The 27522-nt window shown below is 39.5% G+C and overlaps 1 protein-coding gene across 6 annotated transcripts in view; it reads right to left on the reverse strand.

Annotated features, from left to right (window-relative positions):
• Window positions 1–26516, reverse strand: part of FLRT2 (fibronectin leucine rich transmembrane protein 2) — a 62139-nt gene extending 35623 nt beyond the window's left edge. The window contains exons 1-2 of one of the 6 annotated variants that reach the window (XM_039712634.1): window positions 26278–26516; window positions 24949–25865 (exon numbers count right to left, since the gene is read on the reverse strand). The gene's annotated coding sequence lies outside the window, so the exon portion shown is untranslated. The other 5 variants (XM_039712635.1, XM_039712633.1, XM_039712638.1 and 2 more) reach the window with 5 other exon arrangements.
• Window positions 26517–27522: the final 1006 nt, after the last annotated feature.

Genomic DNA, 27522 nt, shown 5'->3' on the forward strand with positions numbered 1-27522 from the left:
ATGTACCTGCTCCAGTTCAAACATGGGGGGTTTTTAATACTCTCTTTAATGCTCCAAATAGTTTTAACTCTTCCTATACTAATGATCAAAATTTCATTACCTACTGGAGATACTTCACTTCAAACATACTAATCCTTCCTTCCTTCCTTCCTTCCTTCCTTCCTTCCTTCCTTCCTTCCTTACAAGTCAAAATTTTTGTTAAGTAACAATATAAATACAACAATACTTAAAATGTTTTAGTATTTTAATAATTTCATCATAATTCTGTCATAGAACAGTGAGTTTTCAGATATTATGGCAGTATTCTCATGAGAGTTCATCTTATATATGTGCCATTGGTTAATGTTATTCTAGTAAACTAAATTTCTAGATGAAAATGCTAATAATTGTCAGCACCAAAGATAAAGTTAGAGGAATTCTTATAATAATATCTATTAAGACAAGTTACTGCGTTTTTTAACACTCTTCCTTTTAGTTGTTTTACGCTTAAAAAAAATTGTTTCCAGTCTCTAAGTCTCTAACTTTCCTCCTCATGCGAAATAACTTCACCAGATCGATGTTCTTTTGAAGTCCAGATTGAAAAATACATTATAATTTTCTTCAAGAAAACCAGTATCTTGTTAAACACAGCTATCAGGCTAGCCTAGCATCACTCCACCTGTATCTCTGGCCAATGCAAATTGTATTCCATCCCATTTTACACAGACATTTATATTTTTAACATTTGTCTCAAAATGTGTTTTAAATCTTTCCTTATGAGATGGGAAAAGAACCTCTAGCCACACTAACAAAGATGATTGCTTCCTTCTTTTTCTTCCTTTTCATATCTTCTCCAATTAGTGAAGAACGCCACAGGACTTACTTTCTGAAATCTCCAAGGTGAAATTTACACATCCTTAATACTTGCTGCATTCTCAGATGAAGAAATATTAGTTTTTAAATATAGCTTCTGCTAGTTTTCCATCTGCCTTCACATTTTTCAGTGTCATCCCCACTGAAAATTCAGTGACAGTTCTAACTCTGAGCCTAAGACTTAATTTGACTAATTTGGAATGAGTTATAAAAAAATTATCTCATCTGTTTTCCTGCAATAGGGATAATGAAATATGTCGCTCCAAGCACACTTGTTTTGCTTGCATTTATATGTCACTTTATAAATTAACCCCAGTGTTTAAACTCACAATTGTATCTTCAGTGAATGACACTACAATCTCCTTTTCTTCATGTCCAAATGTACCCTTCTGGGATCCTTGCAAGTTGTTCTGGATGAAAAACTCTCTCATTAGGTATTTTCTAGGAGTCCATCTAGATTAAATCATTGCAGTCTGTATTTTCACTGTTGTGCTATGATAATAAGTTCTTATAATATTGCTATTGTTAGACTAATCCTACATTGTCAAAAATTGCTACTGTTTTATTATAATAACTTCATAATTCATTAAATCACATGAGAAGAAGAAACTGGTCCAGAGGCTGAAAATTATAATCAGAAATACAAGCTGCATAGAGAGTATTATGTGTAAAACATCTTTATAAAACATAGCTGAGTAACATAGGCTGGTATCTTAGATATATTCAGATTAATCAGAACTAACCTGGCAAGTAAATGCTGGAAAGGCACACAGTAGTAGACAGAATGGAAGATTAGTGTTGAAAAATACATGAAAAAGATGATAGTATAACTTCTTTAACCATATGGTAAATGGCATGATTCTGAGTAGAAAAAGAATTGTTTGATATGGAAAACATATGTTACACATCACATAAGGGAGAAAAAGGGCAAGACAGGCTAGTCAAATCAGTGGCCATCACCAAAGGGTTCAGAAAGTCCTGAAGACTGAAGTGCCACAGATCCTGAAGTCTTAATTGCTCACATTTGTAAACGCGTTTCTGAGCTTCTGCCTAGTACCTGAATGATTAACTGCTGAATTATTCACTCCCATACAAGGACACATAGAATCACTTTATTTTACCTACCTAAGAATGTCTTGTAATCCATATAAACAGCTTGTATTTATTCTGACCATAAATTCTGCAGCACTTAGTTCAGTAGGATAGCTCCTAACTATAGAGAATACAATCACTTTAAGAAGTAGTTGACTTCCAGACCCTTGATCTGATCTGAGGAAACAAAACACTTAAGAATATTCTCCTTATCTACCTAGTAGCTTTTGTATTATAATGTCATCTCCCTTCTGAGCTAAATACTTCTATTTTGTGAACGTCTCCTTACAATTGCAACAGATTATATTGTGAAAAATGCATGAAAAAAAAAAAGCAATAAAACCAGAAAAATCTCTCTCTTACTGTTGACTTCAATTCTGAAGAATATGAGATATTTATATTTTTATGGGACAATTCATACAAAGATAATCTTTCACTACATCGTTTTTAAAGTTTAAGAGATAAAAGATGACACACCTCTGAACAAAATTTTTGGGACTGGTCAGAATTTTTAACCAGCTAGGACCAAAGGTTAAATTACTTGAGCAAGTAAGCTCAGTGAGTCAGCAGCAGAGTCAGAATGAATAAGCCCCAGGAGTGAAATTTTATCTTTTTGAGGCCAAAATAATTTTCCCAACATTTTCTGCTTAGCCAGGATTTCACTTCAGTTTCTATAATATGCTTCTGCCTCCTCTAATCACTAAAGCACAATGACTCTAAGTGGCTCTTCAGTGACTAAATTTTTAAACTCTTCAGTTACTGAACTTTTAAAGGCTGTTTTGATGGTGTTGCTGGTGATATTTTTTGCCCTGTCATATACTCTATTTCACATAATTTTACTAAAGTGCTCATCAGTCATTATTCCAGTAACACAAGCTTAGGCAAGTATCTTGATTTAAAATCTACTGACACTATAATCCCTTTAAATAGCTCCAGCATAGCATTAACTTATTATAGAGAATGACAGTATAATACAAAAATTGAATAAAATAAACTATAAATAAAATTTCTGAAAAAAGACAGATCTCACATCAGGCTATTTCAGAGAACATGATGGCAATGTACCATACTTGCAAACTTGATATAGAAACACTTTAGCAACTTTTGTTTATATGTACAGGTCTAGCAATGGCAACATTTTCCATCATAAATGTTTGGAAACTGTGAAACAACAAAAAAAAACCAAACAAAAAAACAAACCAAAACTTTTGTATTTTTGAGTGGTCTGGAAAATGTTGAATAGCCCACCAGATTAACTTTTTCTTCGTTCAACAGCAAAAAAGCTATTCAGATATTTCCTTAAAATAACTTATTTTTAGATCATTACTATACTCAATAAACATATCACAAAAATTTGTAAATGCCAAGTTGCTTATAGTCTTTTTGCAGCAACACTCAAAAATTAGTGGAATCTTAGGTTTGACACCTTAAATACTTTCTTGAAAATCCTAATTTGCTGATGATATTGACTGTAAAGAATTCTGCTCAATATGCTTGAGAAATATTTGAAATTGAAGTGATTTAGTACTTATATTTTTAACCAATTCAGATGGGAATATTTTCCGATACAATTTTACCAATGACATTTAGTCTGGACAGCTACAGTTCTCACACTGCAGAGATAATGTTATTGCTATTAATAATCTCAAAGAACCTCTGAGATTGAAGGCATCGCATAGAGCCACAGATGGCTGCATAAAGGTCATTATTTTAACAGCTCTAACTTAAAAAAATACTGGAAATTCCATATACTTGGCTTAGTTGTCCTGTATGCTTACCTTCAAAAAGCCAGAAATTATTGTGACAGGAAGAACCCTTGCAGGAAACATAACACTATATAAGTGACACTCCAGTGCAAGCTGATTTTATGGTAATATAAATATTGGTGTTATTAATGCCACCTAAAGTAGCCACTGAAAGTATCCAAATAGAAATATATCTGCCTGTCTTGTGTGCAATGTAGCAGTTTAAGTCAGCAAGGCATTGCTTCTATTGCAACATATTATTTTAAACTGATTTGTTGCACTGATGTCCATCAGAAAGAGAAAGGAGATTGAGATGCACAAGGGGAGTAAGAAAGGCACAAATGCACTCAGTGTTAATAGCATCAGTTACATAGTATCTTTCTACAGATTCCCACGGAGCGTGATTTCAACCACTTTCTCCTGTGTGAATATGGCTTCCTTACATGAATGGAAATTTAGACTTTTTAGGGGTTTAGCAATTAAGATCTAAGGACATAATATCTGGAAGATATACCTAACACATCTTATGATAGGTGCCTGGACAAAAACTCTTCCCATGCTCAATTGATTCTTACTATTATTTTAGTGCCTTGAGTTCTTAATTACCTAAGGCTCCAACTGAAGAGGATGCTGTAGTCAGTGTATTCTCTCTGTCAGAGGGGATGATATGAATACTGTGGTGTGGCTCAATTCTGATCAATCAATTTTGGTATTCCAAATGACCAAACATGGTTAATTAATTTATCTTAAATAGTGAGAAGGTTTCCTTATGCCAGCTATGCCTGCTCTGTCACTGCAGACATATTTTCAACACTAATACATCAGTGCTTTGTCAAAGCTAATTCCATTTATGCCTAGAAATGATGCTTACATAATTTATTGGAGACTATGTACTAATTTTTGGTTTAGAAAAATACCCTTATGTTCTGCTTGTTTGAGACAAAGGCTAAAATAGGAAAGATGTCATTCCAGATAGTGGGACAAGTATAATGATTTTCAGTTTCTCAAAAAATGCTCAGCATTTGTCTCACTCTTTTTTGGATAATATCTGGAAACAAAAATATTTCAGAAAAGCAGATTATTAGGTCTGTGAAGAATTCAAGCCTGAATATTACAAGTATATATGGAAAATACATATTGGATGTATTGGATCCCAGTTTTACAAATTTTCTTTCGATCATTTAGGTTCAAACTAATTTTTACATGGTTTGATGAAAAATGCTAAAATGCACTACTGAGCCTGAATCATACTCAGCATTCCTGTGTATTAGCTTAGATTATAGGTACTCATATAATAAATTTTTGTCTGCCTTTGCGATGCATTCTTGTCTTAGTCCTTGAGTTCCACTGAGACAAGAAGAAAAGGAATACATTCCTTTTCCAGGTGGATTGTAGGACTTTACAACAGAGCTAAATCTAGTAATCAAATCACAAGTTAAGCTTTTACATGTGGCCATTTATTGAATGGATGCTCCTCTGCATGACAGGAAAAGCATAAAGACCTCATAAACATTTTAAGAGTTTTAGCAACTACCCAATGAAATTCTTGAATAAAGCCTTAACTAACCATAAGGGACATGGAGAGGGTAGTCAGAAGTTACCCCATTTCTCTGAAGTCAGTGGGAGCCATTTCTATTGATTTTGCTGAAGGACAAATCATCACCTAAGTCTTTAACACCAGGAACTTCAGTCACTTATATTAAAACAGATATATAGCTACACCAGTGCTATTATGCCAAACAAATACACAAAAATTGATTACATCCAAATTAATCAATGAACTGTCAAAATGGGCTGGTATTACATTTCAGGGGTTTATGCGGCTCAAATTTGTGTTTGGGACATCAAGTAAGTAATTCTGCACCACTTTAGATACATTGTTTCACCAAATCAAAATGTTTTATTTGAAATTTATTGAAATATTTCTAAAATTTCCAGCCAATTCTGGACATAATATGGGAAAGAAAACTTATGACTGTATTAAATTTAGGAGAAATGAATTCCTCATTAATATGTTACATTCTCTTTAATTTTTTGTTATTCTGGAATAATATTCTGTTTTAGCCTGGAAAGCTAAGCTATCGTTCACAGTTCATTCTTCTGTTCAAGTCCTGAACTAGCATAACAAAACTAAGAAAATTATGTCAGTGCAGACCAACTGATGAGCAGAGCTGAATATTCAGGAAACAGAGTATGTATTCTAGCATCATCAGATACATTGAATACTGAATCAGTAACTGGATGCCACATTTCAGCCCACTGAAGATCGCCCAGTCTGATATTGCAGGATTTTATCTTCAGGAAAAAATCTGCAATGCAAATTTCACATATATATGTGAAATTGCCAGGATGAAGTGCATATAGCAAAAAGTTATTCCAACACTCTTTATTAGGGAAATTAGTTTGGGAAGTTTTAGCACAGAGACAAGTTGTGCAAACCAAGGTTTTGGAGACATCCATAAAAGCTTTCCCTTGAAAGAAATCTTAATTCCTCCCATGTCTCTAGAAGGAAACTGGTTTTGACAGACTGTATTTTGCCTCTGTTTCATTTAATTATTCACGTCAACATTTACCAAGGGAGATTGGTCTTTGCTCATATTCTCATTGCATGCCAGACAACCTGCTGCCTATTCTTATTACTTTTATTACTTATTGTTGTTGTTTTGTGGACTTCGCAGGCAATATAGTTACAATTTAAATTAAAAAAAAAAAAAGCCACCATGAGAAAACTTGTTCTTCAGAAAGAGTTTTTACTTCAAACTGTCTCAGATTTATATTTTAGGCAGTACTACATTTGGAAATTAAATCTTTCTCACTCAAAACCATAAAGATATAAAGGTGGTTCTTGGTCCTTCCAATGGAGATAAGTTGAAAGACATTTCCACTGAAAGAAATGTGTTTCAGTACATGTGGAGACCTTGCAAAATGGTCATCATGTTCAAAACTTATTGACTTTTACTGGGATTGAAAGTATGCAGAATTCTGAAGGACTTGTCCTCAGCTGTGAAACTGATACTGCTTTTCAAATTTATTTTTGATCTAACTGGAAACAGAAGGAGCCAGTATTAAATAGAGGCCTGCATTTCACAGGAATAATATCTTAGTCATTTTTGGGACAGAGTGGGAAGGTAGAGGAGAAATCTAAAAATTTGTTCTAGCATGAAAGGACTGCAGTGCAGCTGCATGATCCTGAAGCTATGGGGCAAAAAAAAAAAAAAGCAATCATAGATACTGCTGAGTAAGTAATGCTTTTAAATAAGTAATTTTTAAACAAGTGGAGTTAATTGTACCAGGAGCAAAGCCCCTAGAAGTCAGCCATTGCTGCCTTGAGATATCTTTAAAAAGTGATGTATACATATGTTGCAGTCACGGTCTCTTTGTTACAGTATTCTTCAGATTTTTGCTGTACTTTATGGAGAACCTTACCATCTCCTTCACCTATTTACTCCAAATTCACTTCTTTATACAGAAAAATCAGGTATTTTGAAGCTGCAGCTTCATTAGGAATCATGTGATTATAGTAGCATTTTTGAATGCTTGTACTTGGGCTGGAAGCAAACAATTGTTTTGCTGGGTTTATTTTTTTTTTATTCTCCCAGGTCCTTCACATAGTAAAATGGCAATATATACCAAGCACATGTGTGAGTTTCTCTACTGGATGGCATACTAATAATCAAAATAAATCAAGAAGCTCTGTTCAAACAGTGTGAAAATTTTGCTCTTTGTGGGATGCTATTTTTTCAAGTTTATATTAAAAACCAGAGGATTCTTTTACATTTCCCCATTAGTTAGTATTTTTAATGAAAATCTAACGCACTTTTACAAAATAATTTTTGAACATACCCTTTTGGACTAAATATGGTGCTTTCAATTCTGTTTTCTGCTTCCAAAAGTGTTGTGGATTTTTGCAATTGCTTTTTAAACTACTTTGGATATAGGCAGCATGCACAAATAGGCAAATAACTGTAGTTGCGCAATTGATTTGTCAATGTACTGACATCTATGCATTGATTCATAAACCATGAGCACTCTCTACTTTACTTCAGGCATTTCAGGTCTGTACAATGCACTGTGCTTCTGATTATTTACAGCTCCAAATATGTTTCGCCGTGACACTGTCAATATGTCTGATAAAAGGATGTTTATCTTCTTTCTGCTTTATTCTATATGTAAAGATTTGAAACAAGGAGTAAGTCTCTTCATTTTCATTTATGTAGATGTGAGGTAATTCCAGATTTTAGAAGAATGAATCTATATTTATACTGGAGAAATATCTGTGGTGAAAGTGTGACTCTTTCGTTTTTGCTATTTCAAGTTTTACAATTCCTTTTCCCTTATTAGTAATTATATATTGTGAGAAGACTTAGAGAGTGAAAAATTGTCAGAAAGATCCATCTCTATTTAAGAGCAGTAATACAAGATATGGTGTTATTTATTTCACTTTTTTTTTAATTTGTAGCATAGCAATATATATAAGGGAAAACTTCCCCAAATGACTGTCAGCAATTATAGAATATGGGTACTTATTTATAACAAGGAGAATCTTCCTCCTGGAAATTGCCTGAAAAGCAAGAAATACACTGGGATCATGAATTCAACCTGTATAATTACCTGAGAGAAAGGAAGAGAAGATTTGTTTCTTGTCAGATCAGCTCTAATCTCATTTTCTCACAGCCTAAAATGACAGCTCTGTACTGATATCTATTAGTGAACCTGTGGACTCCTTTCCTCTGATAGAAGATGTTAAAATAGATGGAATCATACGACCATGAAAATGCAACCCTTTAATCTTGCTGGGAAGACCTAGGTTTCAGCATGTCTGGAGCTTTAAGCATTAGAGGTTACAATAGAAGGGCAAAGTGAGGGAGAGAGAGAGAGCGAGAGAGCAGGGGTGAGAGAGAAATGCTGTTTATAACACTTCTAGAAGAACAACCCATTGGGAGTAATTTCTGCAACATTGTTATTTGCATCTGGAATATGCAGCACAATTGATGCCATTTTGCTAATTACTTATCTAGACTGTGCATGTGTATCAAGTCAGTGGAGTTATAAACATGATCCATGTACCCATAAATTATTGTGTGTACAAAGCACTGCCCCGAATTTCATGATCAGCAGGGAATTTAAAGATTTTTAATTCTGACTGACCAGGTCTCATGTTGAGTATTAATAATTCTCTGCATTATATAACAATATGTAATATTATTGAACATCACAGAACACTTTTTGTAATGACAGCTTTCACTAAAGTTTTACATATTGGCATTAGTTTAATACAGTGATGAGCAAAATATGATCACATAGAACAGACTGCAATGTGGCTCATTATTATTCACTTTGTTTTATATCTAATTGCAAAACATTGTACTAGTTTCTATAAAGGAAACAATGACTAATGAAAGGACACATTTATTACTAGACATTAACAGCCTCTGGGGTACTACTGAAATTTGTACTGAAAAAAGGCCACTAAATTCTGAATGAAAAACATCACTGGTTACCAGATAGCAAAGTCTTACTGTAAATTCTGGAGATAAATATTCAGTGCAACACAGCAATACTGAATTTTCTCCAGTAACATTACAGCAGTGGTCCCATGCTGTTCTTACCTTTATTAGACAACACCACCATAAGATGCACAACTATAAGCCTAACTGAAATTTTTAAATGGCAAATTGATAGAGGACCTCTGTCATTATTCTCTCTACTCCTGCTAGAGAGGTCCTGAAGCAGGAGAAATTATTTACTTCATTAAAACTGATAAGTTTTAAATTTACTGCAAGTAGCAAAAGTCCATTGTTGCATTGATAGAGCCATTATGTCTGTAGTCCTCTAGCAGAAGGAGATGATGGCTAGGCTGGTAAATTTTTTAGAGCCATATTACATGCCCAAAATGGTCACATGCCTGTGAAAATCAATCTACATTAGTTATAGCAATGGTGGAATGCATGAAAAAATGTCATGGAAAACATGTCAGTCACAATGGGCAGAGCAATTGCTATGAGACAGATATAAGGATCATAACTGCAATATAAAATAGATGCCTCTATAAATTACTCCACAGATTACTCTGAAGCTCCAAACTGTGTGGCAAATAACTAGAGAAGTACTGTAAACCTGACCTTAGGCAATCGCATGCCCAAGCATTTCCAGTTAAATCAAGAAAAAAATATTTACTTAGTGTGAGAGATTTGAAGAGCAGGGTCCTCTATTGATTCTGAGGAAGCCAGGGCACAAACAGCAGTGTCAGCTACCAGACTGCAATCCTTTCCCCTTATTATTTAAGGAAAGCTGGCCTACAGTCATGGCTCTAACAAGGAACTCCACAGAGAAGTTTTTGGTTTTATGTTGTAGATAATTCAGCTGTAAACTGTTGAGCCCTGATTTACGCAAGTGCTACTACACATCTAATATCAAGCCACTTTCTGAATCTGCTTGTGCATCAGAACTCATTAATCAAATGCTGTTCTTTACTTTTCCTCCTATTTTATATTTACATTCCCTCTTTTTTATGTCAGGAAAAATAGTGTAGAGTTTGTTCCTGATAATGTGCTTTTTACAAGGAGTTGTAGAGTGTGACTGAGGCTCACGTCTGCTTTGTAAGAACAGAGGAAGAAGAGCGTGTGGAGGTCAAAGAGCAGTTTGTTTTCCTTACCTAGCAAATCTTTTCACTTCTGACAGGGACTGGAAAAAAAGGCACTGTTAATACTGGTGGGTTTACCCGAGTCCCCCTTTCATTTAATGTAGATCACCAAAGATTATGCTGGGATTTCAAATAGTAATAAAAAGATTTTGTATTCAGTAAGAGAAACCCTGTGTCATTTACATCCCTAGTAAGCTTTTAAATATTGCACTTTTTTGTTATTTCTCTTCGTCTGTTAGGAAAGAGGAATCAGAAACCATAACACTGCTTCTGTTGTCAGGAATGACAAGTTGACTAATTTGCTACCCTAGTAAGGGCATTCTAATTTCCACTTGTACTTCATTTGTCTGAATTGTCCAATAAAGTATTTGCTAATCTGACAAAATTTGAGTTTTCTCCAATTTCCTAAAATCAATTACTTAAAAACATGTTTGGCTAAATTTTAGTGTTCATGAAAAGGGAAGGCAGATAGCACCAAGAAAATCATCACACACAAGTTCCCTGGCACAGTTCTGCCAAAGCAGTTCAGTCCCACACCTGTCCTGGAACTATTCACAGAGCTAATCTATGCAGTAGTTATTCCCGTGTGGGCAACTATCCATGAGAGGCTTGACTGAGACCAGCCAAATTCATCTGCCTTGTGTTTTATTACTCACAGGAAGCTTGATCTGAAAGAATGAAGGGCTAACATGTTAACTCATACGGTGCCATTTTTTCCACTGAGCTTTTTTTCCTGCTTTGCAGTTACAGTAACTCAATTCTAGTTACATTCTTTACTGGACTTTTTGCAAGATAATAAGTAAGCAAATAACTGGAATTACATGTTGTTCCAAATATTATTGCTACCACAACACTCATGGAGAAGGCTGACACAGTAAAAAAAATTGCACACCCTCCCTAACAAAGCAAGGACGAGTATCTTTAGTACAGCCTTCACCATGAATTATCTCCTTCCTTCATGTTAAGGGCTCAGACTTGGTGCTAATGCTGACTGTGGGCATTTGGTGTGCCTGGGGGAAGAGAAATGCCAACCCTTCCGTATGCACAGGGAGTTTCTGCAGCCATTGCTGGTTTAGTCCTCAGTCTGTACCACTCTTTGTCCCCGGACAAGGGGACAGCGCTGAATTCTGCCCGGCATTCAGCTGCAAAACACACTGCAGAGTAGTACAGAGTTTTAGTACAGAGTTTGATCAATGTTTGACACAGCCAGTGATTTAATCAACAGGACAGCATGAATGCACTGATGATGCAGAGAAAGTATCACAATTCTGAATGTTACAGTGCACAGTGAGCATTTCCTTCATCAGGTTTCTTCTAAACCACAGTAATAAAGACCCACTTTGGTGTCATTTGCTCCCTTGGCCCTGTCCCCATTGCTCCCCTAATTCAGTGTTGGTTTTTTTTTTGTCATATAAGGGATCTCTAATCTCTTTCAGATGGGATGTCTAACAATAAAATCTGCCAGGATCTATATTATATACTTTAAATAACATATAATATTAATTATTCCCCGTTTGATTTATCCATGTAAACACACTTTTTGTGAATAAACCTGTTCCTGAGAGGAAAACTTAAGAGTAGCTTCCCACTAATTGCTTTATCCGTCCCATCTTTACTCTGTATCTGTTTTTTTCTTATGTTTAAAATACATACTTTCTAAAGACACAAAAATGAGAACATAGAATAATATTAATAGGGAATAGGGTTAAGAACAACAGACTCACAAAACCAACAAGGGTTCTGTTCTAGAGATAACACACTCTGAGAGAATATTAACTGTATGACAATTCAAATGTGCTATGCCCACCACAGAAACAGGTAGGGGAATGCAACAGATCCTTTTGTCCCATCTTAGCTTGTCCTACAAGGTGCACTGTCCTACTTCTCCCTCTCATGGCAGTCATTTTCTTCTCAGATGGATAATAGCTTAGGTGGTTAAAACTGCAATAACTAGGACATTCTGATTTTCTGTTGCACATAAACATAAACTTGTTTATCTCTAGACTTCATTTGCTCTGGACAATTTTGATTACTCACTTCCATCCTGTTTTTCAGTTAATTTCTAGTTACTTTCCCTTTCCAGCTTTTATCTTCCCTTGGCACAATGCTTCAATACTTGACTTTCAAAAATGGTATGAGAAGTATTTAAATGAAAATAAAGCTTTTGTGAGCATTATTATCAGTTTTGATAGTATCTTTAGGATACTTGTCCTCAATGCACCTGACATGACAGACGTAAGAGGATGAACTCCAGCTTTAAAGAAAGATCCTTCTTATGTGAAGAGCTGACTAAAAATTCTGATTCAGTCTATGCTGCTGCATGTATTTAAAAAATAGAGGCAGTGAAAGGGACAAATAGGAGGGTAGTATGCTGCTACCAGAATACAAACACATGTCAATAAAAGTACCCCAGAGTGTGGGAAGACAAATTTCAGAGCAAGGCTCCAGGTTGTTTTTTTTATTTCCTGTTGTATTAAACAGGAGATAATCTTTTAGCATTGCAGTGAAAGAGTTAAAAAGAATGTCTTTTGACAAGCATTGGCTATCAATCAACACATGACAATATCCAGCGCTATATTTAAACGCCCTTTCCCAAGATTGCCAAGTATTTTTTCACAAGACTTAAGCAGCCTGTGAACTGACACTGATGTTATCTGAAATTTAAAAGTGTTTATTCTCCTAGAGCTCAAAAAGGATCATCTTTCTGCAGCTGGTTGGCTATACTAGAGAATGCCTTCTCTGGGTCAGCACATGCATAACCAGACAATCATTCAGCAGCTTGTAAAATATGATTGCATATGAGATATTGATGGCCTAAGGGAAGTTCTGAATATCAGAGGTTCATAATTAGAATATCTATGCATTTGATTCAATAGAGTTTCCATCAATGTCACAGAGATGAGTGGTTATGAATTTCAGAGTCATCTCTGCTCGTATGGACTGATTTATGTACTTTCAGTTTTGGACAAATGAAGGGTGAAGAGTTAAAACTCTTCTACCTGGAGACCTCCTTATACTTTGAAGGGCTCTGAAATTTATAATTGCCTCTCCTGGTGCTCAGGATCAAGCTCCACAGTTGGTAACTCATGACCTATTTATGATCATGCCATCCATCCACTTTCAGTCATTCTGTCCTCTTATCTGTAAATTCACAGTCACACCATGTAGGATGTGTGGATCTGCTGATAAGACATTTTTGCAGGAAAGAGAATCTGGGCAGATCAACAGTTCTGTTGCCAGAGCTGCTGGCAGCAACTCTAACATCTCATTTATTCCAGATTTATAAAGATCCACTGTGCTGATCCGAGAATAGAGCTGAGTGTTTGAATTCTGTGATAATAGACAAACCTGTATGTGGTACAAAATATAAAGTTAAATAGGTACTGATAAGATTATCCAGTGTGGAACAGAAAACAACAATCTTCTTAGTATTGAGATTCCCACAGCTCCCAAATTGTGGGTTTGGGTGTCCTTTGGTTTTGCTTTTGGGTTTGTTTTAGTGGGTTTAGGTTGTTTATTTGGTCTTTACTCAGTTTTCAATGACAGCATTTTACTGGAATTATACATAACTAAAACCTAAGGTTCTAGGTTATCATACAAGAAAGGATACAGAACCCTGTATCCAGAATTTAAAATTAAATCAGATTTCAACATTTTTCTTAAGGCTGTATTAAATGGAGTAGTACTTGTGAGAATGGTTGTGTATTAACTGTAGAGGGAAAGCACTACAGTAGAAAACCAAACAAACTAGAAACACTCATGGAACAGTTTCCATTTCAAAGTTCTTCAGTATCACTGTTTGCCCCACTACCTAGCTAAATAACAAAAAATGAAGATATTAACTGAGCTCTAGAAGTAAAGAGATTTTGTTAAATGATCTTTTGCTACTCTAATTATCTTGAAAACCTTTTTAGTTGTTTATCTTTTCTCTCTGTGTGTCCCCACATGCATGTATTTATATTTTTATCATTTTAAATACATTCTACCACATGAGTAAAAAAAAATTTTAAAAAGAGATTTTTGTGGGGCTCAACATGGATAAAGGAACCAGAGTAACATTACTGTCAGATGTTTTGCCACAGATGCTTAGGCATCTCTGGGCAATTATTAGGGACTTGGCTTTGTCTGTGGCATTCAAAGTGCACATTCGTAAAAGAATGAGAGGTGTCCATTATGCTTCTTTCTTTCCTAAGCATTTTCAAAGCTGTAGTGGCAGGCGCTTCTCGCCATGAGTAAAGACTGCAATTCTGCTGCATCACTGATAAATAATAAGCTTTTGAAATTAGTTTTGTTGAACAGTGAAAGTAATTTCTCAAATAAAAAAAAGACTTCTACTGGCAAAATGCATTTTACAATTTACTGTTGAACTGTTCAAGAAGCAGCTCTTCACTGAGCAGCATGGCACAGGGCCAGAATGAGCTATTTCAAAAATCACTGTTGGGCATATACTGATTTGATACACAGGATTTAGCAATACAGATGACAATGACTGTCTGTGTGTGATCATGCTCTGTTAAATTTTAACAGTCCCTCACTGTACACTCATCTTCAACATAAGGAAATTTGTTCTTAGATAACTAAATCTGTTTCAAAGGAGGACAAATTTATCAGGCTGGACAACAGCACATTTTATTTGCATAGATTACTTATTTTGATTTGGAAATAAATTTTCAATGGGCAGTTCAAAGAATAAAATGATGAAGTATTGAAAAAGTTTAAATTAAGAAAGCAAATTTTATGAGCATATCAGAGAGAGAAGTGTGAGCTGTTGGTTAGTCTTTTCTGCCTCCACTTTCTCTTCTCCAGTTAATAATGTGGGGGCTTACAGTAACGGATCTGTACAACATGATGCAATATGCATATAGAACAGCAATATATTCAATTGGAGTCCTACAATCATCAGATCTAAGATAGCATCAATTCAGGTATCAAAATTATTTGGGTTTTGTTTTGTTTGGAGTTCTTTTTTTACATAACAAATGATGAAACTTAAGAGCAAGTTATCAACCAATATGGCTCAAGAAATAATGTGTAGTCTTGGAGCATTTGTGAATAACTCCCAAGCTAAGTAGTTAAAGATAAGAATAAGGTTAAACCTGGATGAGCCAATGAGATGGCCTGTGAAACCAGCCTAACAAGACTCTTCAGTAGGGTACATTTAGTTGGATGCAAATCTCTCAGTGACACAAGAAGCACCACCTAGGAAAAACTTCCTAGATCACAAATGAAATTATAAGGTATGGCTAACACATACTCCTTCATTTAGAGACACCTGACATGGTTTCAGTTAGCATTTAAGACATGAAACAGCTCACTAAAACTCCCTCACTTACCAAAACCATAATTCATTAAATGATATGCACACACGATGTCTCATCTGCAGATAGTTTTTACAGAAGTATACCTATGTATGTTGTGCCTGTGACAAACCCAAGCACTGCTTCAATCTTAATAAAGACACAATTCTAGTAACTTAAATTACTTTTACCTACATAGCTTGTTTTCCTGTACATATGTGATGAAACTCCTACTGAAAGCTATAAACATTAGTATAATCAGAGACATGCTGTTGGGGTTGTATCATCTTCAATTACAGCTAAATGACATCACTTTGGGGTATTTAAATCATTACTCACACGAGTATTACCTAATAATGAGAAGACTGTTTGTGAAATTAACTTGCCAGTGAAGGAGAGAAGGATTGAGTCTGGAATCAAGTACAATGATTTCAAATGCAGTTCTGCAGCTGTGCAGTTGCATTCCACAAGCACAGGTAAGTTTGCGACAGACTCTTTCCATTGATCTCAGGAGCAATACCTCCTGAGATCAATGGAAGTATAAAAATTTCCAACACACTGGAATTGTGTGGTTTTTTCTTATTGTTCAATTTGACTTGCAGTTCATTAAAAAATTAATTTTAATTTTAATTAATTAATATTAATTTTAATTAATATTAATTGTATATGCTTTGAAAGGTCTGAGGGAGACCTCTATGACTAGACAGTCACAGTCACCTATACATGTAACCCATACAAAAACTGTATATATACACATGTACATATATATAACCCAGATTTATTTTTCAAAATTGCATATGAATTCTCATGTTCTGTCAGTATGTAATACTGACATAATTTTTTTTTTTTTGGCAGTAGTTTCCAATGCAATTGTAAAGGTCATCTTTTTCTTTGTAGGAAAAACACACAGGACACCTTAAGAGAAAGAAATATTTGTACTCTGAACCTACAGGTCTGCAGCTGATGACCCTATGACTCCTGTTTGACCATGCTTTGATCCTCTGCAACCTGTCTGAAGATTGAAGACAGTACATGAGCATCACCAAAGCCCCCCGCACTCCTCGGACATGCTGCTGGAGGACTTTCCCACACACAACCCTTTTAAAGATGATGTCCCTTGGCTAGATCTTATGGAACAGCTTGTCCAGGTAGGAGCTGCTAGTGCAGCTATGTGGTGCAGCACAGGAAGCACTGTCAGAAAAAGCTCTACCCTTTAGTTGAATTTCACCTGTTGGTTTTGTGAAGGAATGACAAAAGCTGCCAGTGAGAACGGAGAGTAGCACTTCAGCACACTGATTTCTGTTTTTGGGAGGTGCTGAGGAGGCTTGTCCTTCAGAGCTCTCACCTTCCCTACTATCAAGAGGTCAGGTAGTATTTCCATATAGTTTACGGTATTTACTACAAGAGAAGTGTGTAGCATCAGCCTGCCCTGTACATGTATGCCTAATAAATCAGACATGGAATTTCAAAATCTTTTGCTTGTAATGCTCCCACAAGATCTCAGTCATTAAAAAAATCTTGAAAATTTTGTCTGAAGAGAAATTTTGGAATTGCTTTAGATTAATTTAGTCATCGAGAAGGAACTTGCTTGATAGCTATATGATATTTTTAAGATTATTAGATTACCAATGACAACTAAGACACAATAAAGAACTTTGGCCAAAGAGCAGAACTTCTGTCACTTGATCCAAACATTTTCACTATGATATATTCAAAAATAAATTATAAAATAAAGTAAGTACTGAATTCTGTGGCTCAAGGTATGTCTCTGCCTGGGTCAGGATTTGCAAAAACACACTGCAGACCATCACAGTAATCTACTGACCAGGGCCTGTTGGAAGCAAGTCACCTCTTACCTGGGGCCAAAGTAAAGCCATCACTTTGCAGGATCAAATCTGGCAATGATCTGATCTGTATATCAAAAGGGGTGTTTTTCTGAAAGGACTTAAGCAGTTTCAAGGACAGTACCTTTGAATGATAAACAATTTTCTTTGCCATATGTCTTCTTAAATATATCCTTGCATTACACTAGGCTAGAAAAGGTTTATGAAAAAAAAAACAACAAAAAAAACCCCAAAAACCAAACCAAATAAAGCAGTCATAGCTTGAAGTAAAATATACAGAAGACTGTTTCTAGGTAGAGTTGAAACACAAGACTTCTTTTAAAAAGGGAAGCTTTACAGACCTTGTTCTGCATCATTAAGTTTTCAGGAATGCTGAATAGAGCATGATGGATTTGAGTTGCTGCTTGTATTTAATTTTGATACAGTTCAAGGGGCCACATCAGAAGAAGGAATCAAAGACAGAAAAAAAACAAACAAACAACCTGTCAACTAGGAAAACCATCAATTAAAAATAAGAAAAGGTATAAGAAGGTCCCAACACCTTTCGCCAGTGGCTGAAAATATCAGATTAAATTGTAGTATTCCTGAGGCATATTATTTGATGTGATTAGAATATAATTTGTTAAACAGAGCAGAGCTTTTATTTCAAACACTTCTTTCCTGAGTATCATCGGTGCATTAAGGTTTCGGTGTGCTTAAAATAAATGAATAAAACATGCCATCATTTTAATGATGATCTTTTTGTGGTTGTTTTTTCTTTAAAATAAGCCAATTACTTGAAATGTGTGGGTTACACATAGCTGTAGGAAAATTGAGACTCATATCTTCAGTGTATGTCCAATTAGTCTTCTTTTAAAAAAATAACAACTGTATATTATTCTTTTCTAGTTTTTTTTTTAATAAAAAAGCTAAAATATTTGTTTAGAAAATAAAAAAGAAAAAAATAGAAAAAACCCCCAATTTTTATACCTCTGGGGCAAGTTTCAACTCTTTTGGTTTCTTGAGGAAATAAATAAAAAGCTTTGCACAAAGACTCCTAAAAAATTGCCCAAGAGGGAGGGAAGGAAACACCTTAAAACATCACATTACCAAGCACTGAGGTAATCAACTACAATCTGAGAAATGTCAAACAGTGGTATTCATCTACTCAAAGATTTTGCTGGTCAAGTTTTTAACTGCCATTTGCAATCACTAACTAAAATATGGAATATAGTGTGGATATAAACAAGAGGCAAATTAGTATTGGGAAGCTGGGTTTAATAATTCTTTAAAGGAGTCCATCTGTTTTATAAAGACCACTTTTTCCAGGATCTCTGACATGTATTCCTAATATAGACAGCACTGAATTTTTTTTCTTTACATTTTTTAAACACCCTGCTACCATAAACTCTACTCATAGTATATTTGATCTGAGCATTTCTCTCAAGTTTCAATTATGTAAGCACTGAGGGGCAATACAATTTCATACAGGTTCAGCCTGCTTTAGAGTAAGTATTATAACATCAGACAAATATAAATGCAATTCCTTTAGCACTAATGTTCAACAGCACTGGTTACTTCTTGTTTTTCTGATTTTTGCAAATATATAGTAAATTATCACAGGAATACCTGAAACAGATTTAAAATGCTTTCATGTTTGGAAATGGGGTTTGGTTTTGTTTTCCTGCTTGAAACAATTGAAAAGCACATTGTTTGCAATGAATTTATATGATTGATAACCTAAAAAACTAAGTGATCTGCAGGTATAAAAGAACTAAAAACAATTTATAGTCTGTGCTTTCTATCCACTATGGAGAAGGGAAAAATACACCATTGACTACACCCTTCTCACAGATAGAGGTCAGTAATGGACTGGATTTGAATCTGCCTAGTGAAAGCCTGAAAGTTACATGAAAGTATCCTAGACAAAAATGAACTCATTTTGAGATTTAAGAGGTAACAGAAGTGATTAAGAAATAAAACTCTCACCTTCCTGGAAACAGTATTATCTTAAGTGTCCCTTCTTTCTAGTCCTTTAAATGGAAAATTCAGTACAGGAAAAGCCTGATAGCTGTACTTGTTTTAACTGCTTTTTGTTTTCTTCACTTGGTAAAACTATGTCTCTCCTCCTTTGCTGCGGGAAGGGTAGGGAAGTCAGCCCTAATGACATCCCACGTTTTAGATACTGCTATTTTAAGCAGTTGAATGCAAGCACATTCTTGATTCTTGAAGGAAAGCACAGCCTATGTAATGCAGATTCCAACTGGAAGGGTGTAGGGTTGCGCAAAGGAGATATGTCTACATCCTAAATCAAGCTATCCAGCAGGCCAGGATATAAATGTAACTTGTTACAGTGGCTCAAATTAGATCCAGACTTCCCCAAGCCAAACACAGATAACATCACCTTATACAAAATATAGGGTGTACGTGTGTGTGAGGAGCAGCTCTTAGAAACGCTGGGTGCATTCCAGCTCCACTTCTTGCTAAAGCCTTGGACTTTGGAAAACACTGATGACTGTTCTAGTCACAGGTAGTTTTATAGACACTGTATTTGCACAGGGCTCTGACTTGCTTTACCTACAGTACTCCAGGCCTGAACTCTCGCAACTGCCTCGCTACAATATCAGCACAGAGAACAACCATTGAAAATAGCTTATTGAAATCTCTCCTCACATTAATTTTCAGAAACAAGAGCAACACTAACATTCTGACATCACTTTTGTCACATAGAAATAATGACTTTAAAACCACCTCTGTTATGTCTTTTTTTATTATGCAAGGTTTAGATCTTTTTCATTCCGCAAAGTTTATGTCTCAGTGATAACATTGCATATATTGACTATTTCAAAGAAGAAAGGAAAAAAGGTGAATAGAGATATAGGTACAGTACCTTTTAAGAGTTTTGAAAAAAAATGCCAGGATGAACTTTTCTCCTTCCAAAAATACATATAGCAAAAATCAATTAATTAACTTTGTCTTAAACTACAAGTATGTAAAGTCTTTCTTTGGAGAAAGACCATGTCAGTGAATGAAGCAAGGAATTTAGTCCATGGAAATTTGTGGGGTTTTTTGTATGGTTAGTTGGGTTTATTAAACCCAAGAACTGATCAATCTCAACCTCTAAACTGGTTTAATTTCCCTGCAAGCACTGTAAAGTTAGTTACAGTAAATAAACCTCTCTTTAACATATACCCTGACTTTCAGAGAGAGAGGTGGGGGGAGAGGGAGAGGGAAGGAATGAGAGAGGGAGAGGGAGGTGTAGAGGGAGAGGTCTGACTTGCTTTTAGTATCTTTTCCTGTTCCTCGTGTAAGGAACCTCTCCCTTTCTATTTGGCTGAACGCTGCATTGCAAAAGGCAGTATCTGAAGAAATACAATCAGTACCTTCCACACACAGTGCAGGAATTTACACGGATTTGTGCCTTGGATTTATTAGCTTATTGTAAGCCCCAAAACAGATTTCCTCCATTAAAATTAATTAAAAGCTCCTGTTGACTGCTTCCCACTCTGAAAAGAAGGTGGAGAATCTTATTCTCTTAACTTTAATGATTGTTTATTTATCTTTTATGGGGTTTTATATCATATTCGAGAGGTCTTTTCAGCTGCTTGACTTCCTTTTGCCATCTGCTATTTTTTGTCCACACCATCCCCACGCACCCAGCCCCCCGTAGTATTTATTCTTATTTTGTCAGATCCCCGTCTAACTCGTCAGGTCTCTGAGCGGCTCCTTTGTATTCCGAATCTCGGTCCGATTTTCTTAACCTCTCCCCCACCCACTCACCGCCAGCCCTGCTCCGGAGGCTGCTGATGGGGATCTGATGGATCCTCCTGCCGGGCGCAGCTCTCGACTCTCCCCGTAGATTCCTCAACACTCGGCAGCGCCGACCTAAGCCGAGTACCTCTCCCAAGCAAGGCTCACCTCTAAAGGTCCCGTTTGCCCGAACCACCTCCAGACAGAGCCGCTGGTGGTGCTCACAGGGGCGCTCTGCCGGTGCCCCTGCCGCAGGGGTAGTGCTCGGCTCTCCCCTCCCCACGGGGGGAGGGGGGCAGGCTCGGCACCCTCCCTGCTCGGGGGCGAAACGCGACCGCGGACCCGGGACCTCGCTGCAGCTGCCCGCTCCGAGTCCCGCTCCTGAGCCACATGCTGGCGCAGATCAGCCCGGGGACCCTGCTAACACTTGCCGCCGGCCATTCATAAATCCTTCTCGTGTGTGCCCGGCGCCGCGGACATGGGGCTCTAACGTGGCGAAGGCGGTGTTTCTGACACAGCCTGATCCCGGCTCCGCAACTTTGCCATCTGGGAGCAGGCAAAGGGCACCCGCGCCTTTAGATCGCCCGGGGGCTAGAATTACCAGAAAGGAAAAGAGTAAGAAATGAAATCCCAACTGTACCTGGCGGTGTCTGGGAATCCCTCGCCGGCACCGATCGTAATCCCCCTCCGCGCCTCTGGCCCCCCACACCAAAACTTTGCCGCCGCCGCTCCTCGGTGGTGGCCGCCGCCGCCCTCCGCCCGGCGCCGCTCCCGGCCGGCCCCGCGGGCCCGTTCCCCGCCGGCCGCCGCCGCTCCGAGCGACCCCCGCGCCTCCCGCGCCTTCCTCCGCCCTTACGAGGCGGCGGCATCGTCCTACCCCCTGCTCCGCCACCTCCTCCTCCGGCGCGCAGCCCACGGCTCTGGCATTCCCAACGCACTTTCTCTCCTCGATTCGCTCTCTCTTTCCCCCGCCGTTCCTCCTTCTCCGGTAAAAAAAATAAACGAGAGGGGACCGCGGCTACGCTTGGTCTTGGGGTTTCTTTCTTTCTGGATTTTTTTGGTTGTTTGCCTTTTTTTTTTTTTTGGTCTCTTTCTATCCTCTGGAAATGATGAAAAGATCACATGAGGAGCAGGCACGGCGACCCAGGACCCTCGTAAGTCGGAGAAGACATCGGACACATGTATGTAAGTATGTCTGTGAGCGTGTGTCTGGCTCTCTCCAAGTCCTGCGCCTGCCTCCAGCCGGGATTGCAGGATGATCTTAGCAGTAGTGATGCCTCACATCTCACTATTCCCTGCTAATGTAAGTCGTGCCTTTTTTTCCTCCCTGCCTGACACCCCAGGGAGATGTTTACAGTAATGAATTCAGTTGATAGCCATCTCTCTCTCTCTCCTGGAGTCCCTCCCACATTTCTACTTTAAAGAATGCTTGGAAGGCAGGGCTGCAACCTAAAGCTTTCCAAGAGGCAAAGTCAGGCTAGATTTTCTCTTTTTCTTCTTTCCTTATTTCCCTCCCCGTCCCCCCCGTTCCCCCCGGCTGCTTTTAACCCCTAGGTTGCTGAGGACAATTTAGCGAGCTTCATCTGTTTGGACTCCCCCTCTGCTCCGCTTTCAGCAACGGGAAGCAAGCGGGCGGCGCTGCCGGGGGATGTGCGGGCTGCGGAGACCCCGATCCGCGCCCTGCCTCCCCGCCGAGCCCGCCGGGCCGGCGCTGCGGGAGAGGAAGGTGCGCGTACCGCCGTCCTTCGCGGCGGGACTGCCCCGCACCGCCGCTCCGGGGACTCTCGGAGTGTATCGGAGCGTATCGGAGGGGAAGCCGGGAAGTGAGCTGAAAAACTCCCCGAGCGGCGGTTCTGGGAGATGCCCTCGCTAGCAATAATTACAGCCGCGCTCTCCACCAACATGGCGATATTTCATGTGCAGCCGCCGACAAGCCCGCCTCCCCCACCCCCTCCTTTTCCTCTCCTTCCTCCCTCGCGAACTTTTAGATACACAGCACCAGTATTCAACAAATATAACACAGAATAAAAGAATCTCCAGCCCTCAGGGAAGAGACGGACCTCCTCTAGTATTCTGTCTGATTTTCATCATCAGCCATAAACACTTAAAAACCTCTGGAGAAACCGCCTTTTGCCCTAAAGCGGTAACAACACCCACTCCACCCCACCCCTCTATTTCTCCTGTACACATTCAATACGTGTACATATGAGTGTGTGTGTGTGTGTGTGTATGCCGGGCTGTCTGCGCTTGTTTTGGAGTAACCCTTCCCCCGCCGTCCAGCTCCCTAGTAGGCTATTGCCTTGTCCTGGAAAGTCCACTTAAAGACAAGGCTATTTGACACCGAGAAGCCCTTGAGCGATAGGATACAGCCGTCAAGGTAGGACGTGGGGTGTACGAATAGAATTTGCCTCAAACTCCTACATTAAAAGAAAGGGCACAAGACAGCTTTTGCTGCGAGTTACTTTAAGAAACCGGTTGAGGAGGGATAGAGGAGAGCGAGCTGATCAATGCCATGTGTCGAGGAAACAGAAAAGGGAACCGAAATGCCTCGGGGTTGGCTTCCCCCTCACCCCTGGCTGCTCAGTGGCTTCTATTTGCTCGGCCGTACCTCATAAGCTGGATCACTCGCTATTAGCTGCGCGCCTCCTTCGCCCTTCGCTTGGGGGGGCTAAACCACTCACGACTTCAAAGGCTCGATAAAGCCGTACCGAGGAGCCCCGGCGAGGGTCAGCCCGGCCGCCGTGTGCTCGGCGCAGCTCCTGCCCCCGCGCTCGCCCTGCCCTCCACCTCCTGCCCTCCAAGGGGAATTCGGGGAGTCCCCGCGTACGGACAGCCCGGAGCGGAGCCTGCTCGCTCGGAGGAGGAGGACTTGTGCCCTCACCTACGCGGAGTGATGGGGGTGGGGAGCGAGCACGGACGGGGCAGCGCAGGTAGCCTCATTTCTCGGGGGTCTCAGCAAGAGGAAGGGAGTTAAGGACGAGACCCCGCTTCCCTCCCTGCTTTACACCCCAGGATGGAGGGGAAGCAGCCCGGGGCCCTCCGCGGGTGCAGCCGGCCGGGGAGAAGAGGGTGTGACACCGGTCAGTCCCGCGGTCAGAGCCTGCATCCGCGCCTCGGAGCAGGGGCTGCTCTGTGGTCGAAACTGCTCACAGCTGCTAGATGGTCCCGAGGGATGAAAGGATCAGGAGCCCTGTAGAGTACAAAGCCTAATGTGCTAGGTTTTTGGGGTTTTTTTGTTTGGTTGTTTTGGTTTGTTTTTTTTAATTTTTTTTTTACTTTTTAAGATCTTTCTTTTTTTCTTAGCCTCTGCATACTTTTCAGAGTTCTTATTTGAGCATGATTTCTATCTCCTTCATGAAGCTGATGGACAACCAGTGCATTTTCTGGTGAAAAAACCATCTCTTTCGCATGTGTGTAATCCACCTGTCCCTCTGTTTTCCACGTCCCCGGTACTAGCAACCTGTCGTCAGCACAGGAGGCAGAGATGGCCATTGTCGATCACAGGTATTTCTGTCCTCTGTGCCCCTAATGAGGGAGGCAAGTGGGAATGTTAAAAACTTCTGCAAGCCTGCAGGCAGTTGCCCTGCTCCACAGTCTCAGAGGGATTAGGTGGAATTATTCCTGTTCCTCACCCTGACCCTGGACCCTCAACCAGCCTATACTTCAAATCAGTGAATGATACTCAGGACACGTTTTGGTGAAATCAAGATTGTGTCAATTCAGAAAGTGACTTAATCAGGCGTTACCTGCTCCTGCAGAAGTGGGTTCCTTCTCGGTAGGTCACCCAAAGCCCACCGGGTCCGGCAGGTTGAAAGGGGAGAAAGTGGCAGCGCAGCTGGGCTCCAGCATGGTACTGTTTTAAGGATCACCACCGAGGTCTCTGTTTTCCATAGCTGCCAATGATGACCAACACCCAAGGTTGCTCTCAAGGAAAGGAAGAAAGAAATTATCTTCCCAAACTGCTCTCCAGCCGGTCGTTTGACCCTGACACCCACCGATGACACTGAAGAACACCCCGTTGAAGCGGCTAAACGCCTCGCAATTTCCTGTCTTCTCTTCCCCCAGGCGGCCCCGGCGCACCGCCGCCGAGCGATCTTATCGCCGTGCGATCATTATTCACCGGTGACAACCAGAGATGCAGCGCTCCTAAGTGAGGGTGACAGATTTCAAACGCGGGGCTGCAGCGTATCCAGCCTCAGACATATTCTTCTTCAAACTTTGCCTAGCAAGAGTCAGCGGCTTAACCCTTTGCAGCTCTTTCTCTCGCCCGGGGACCGAGACCCCAGCGCAGGGGAATGTTGGCTGGGGGGAATGCAGGGCAACACGGCTACTTGGCTGGGGATTCTTTTTTACCTGCCATCTTATATTCTTGGTTATTTTCACTTGAAACAGATGAGAACCGCCACCTCTGGGGAGCAGATGGAGGGCTTTTCTGTGTGATTAGGGGCTGGAAAAATCCTCTTGGCAAAGCGGATCGCCGGCGACTCACCTGTGGTCCCTCTCTGTCACCGTGTCTGCAAACTCATCTGCACGGCACGAGTTCCTCTCATACGCACATATACAGAGCTTCTGCACTTTCCCCAGCGTGGTGTGGTTAAAAGTACAATTCCAAAAGTGCCATTTCACTCAAATCTCCAGAATCAGCTCTTTTACAGGTTATTAACTACAACAGAAAAAGGAGCAAGTGAGAAAGAAACATATTTTCAGGAAAGAAAGAAAGGAAAAAAAGACTTTTTTCACACATGCACTTTGTACTCAAAGGAAATGTTTACCACCACCAATCTCCAGCATGTCAGAGCATGTTTCCTCCTAAGCACAAGAAACCTTAAAACTGACAGAAAAGCATGTGCAATTCAAAGATGAAATGAAGTGCTTGAAAGCTTTCCAAAGTGTGTACCACCAGCCCAGAGCCGGATCAAGACAACAGGGAAACAAGATTAACAAACTATTGGTTGCCTAGTATTAATTTATAAATATTTTCAGTACATTATGATATTTCTGTCACTCTGCCCCACACCCCCTCCCCCCCACAAAAAAAAAAAAAGAAAAAAAAAAAGGAGGGGGAGACACACGACCTCTGACTGCAGCTGGTATTCCAGGAGAGCCCCTGTGGTCATGCTGTAGGAAGGATGGAGAGGCAGGTAGATGTGTATGAATGAGAATTGCAGTGCTTTCTTCATTAAATGTGTAAGATAAGGCTGGACAAGGGAGGAGATGAATCCTACGGTAAGCAAAAGGACAGGAAAAAATATTCTCCTCCCATCCACATTTCTAATTTCCGATTTAAGCTCAGCAGGCAAGTGAACCTCATCTGAAGAACAACCCCCAGCCACACTCATTGACTGCTGGGAATGTCTTTAGACATCACATCTATCCTTGTCCAGTTTGTAACAGCAGGTGACGCGAGTGGGGCCGTGAGCAGCCGCGGCCGGGGAGGCTCCGAGGGCAGGAGCAGGAGCGCTGCCGCAGGTGCGCAGCGGGAGCTCCGCGGGCGCGCAGCGGGGCCGCCTGCACGTCCCGCGGCGCGGCCAAGGTGGCAGCAGAGCACAGCGGTAGGATGGACGCTTCCCCCCCTTCGCTCCTTCCAGCTCGCTCTGTTTAAGCTGCTGCGCACCCCTTCCCCCTCTTCCCTCTCTCCACGTAATCTTGGTAATAGTCTGATCACTTGGACTTTAAACAATTTTTCTCCTCACCATCACCAGACTGTAAATGTGTCAAGGATGTATTTATTTATTTATTTGCTAGCAAACGGCTTTGCATGGTTGAAAAGCTGTAAACTAAAAGGAGAATATAGAAATATATTCTCTTTAAATTATCTGTGACCATACAAGAGGGCTAGCCTGGAGTGATGGTCCACTGATCCAAAAGACAACCTCACTTATTTTATAGAAAATGTAAGATGGGATTTTATAACATGAAGAAATGTTATAAAAATGAAAATGTCTTTTAAAATATGTTTTTCTTCCAGCTGTAATGTTAGATTGATTTCTGCAGCTTACAAGAAAGAGAGTAAAAGGAAATGGAAATAATTTTGTAACTGAGAGGTTGGTCTAAGTCATTGAATAATCTCAATTTGGTCTATAAGGTAAAATTTTACTTCAGGCCTTAAATTCATGCAGCTGACAGAAGGGAAAAATATCACTAAATATTTTCTTCATCAAATTTTGAAAAATCAGCTGATTAGTAGAGGTTTTGAGGAAGGAAAGGGAAAAGAAAGGGGATGGGGAAGGAAAGAGAAAGGAAAGGGATGGAAAAAGAAGGAAAGAGGCAGAAAGGAAGGGGAAGGGAACCAGGCAGACATAGTTATAGAATATTGATGT

This window comes from Passer montanus, unplaced genomic scaffold (genome assembly GCF_014805655.1).
Source record: "Passer montanus isolate IOZ18808 unplaced genomic scaffold, ASM1480565v1 scaffold27, whole genome shotgun sequence".
NCBI lineage: Eukaryota > Metazoa > Chordata > Aves > Passeriformes > Passeridae > Passer > Passer montanus.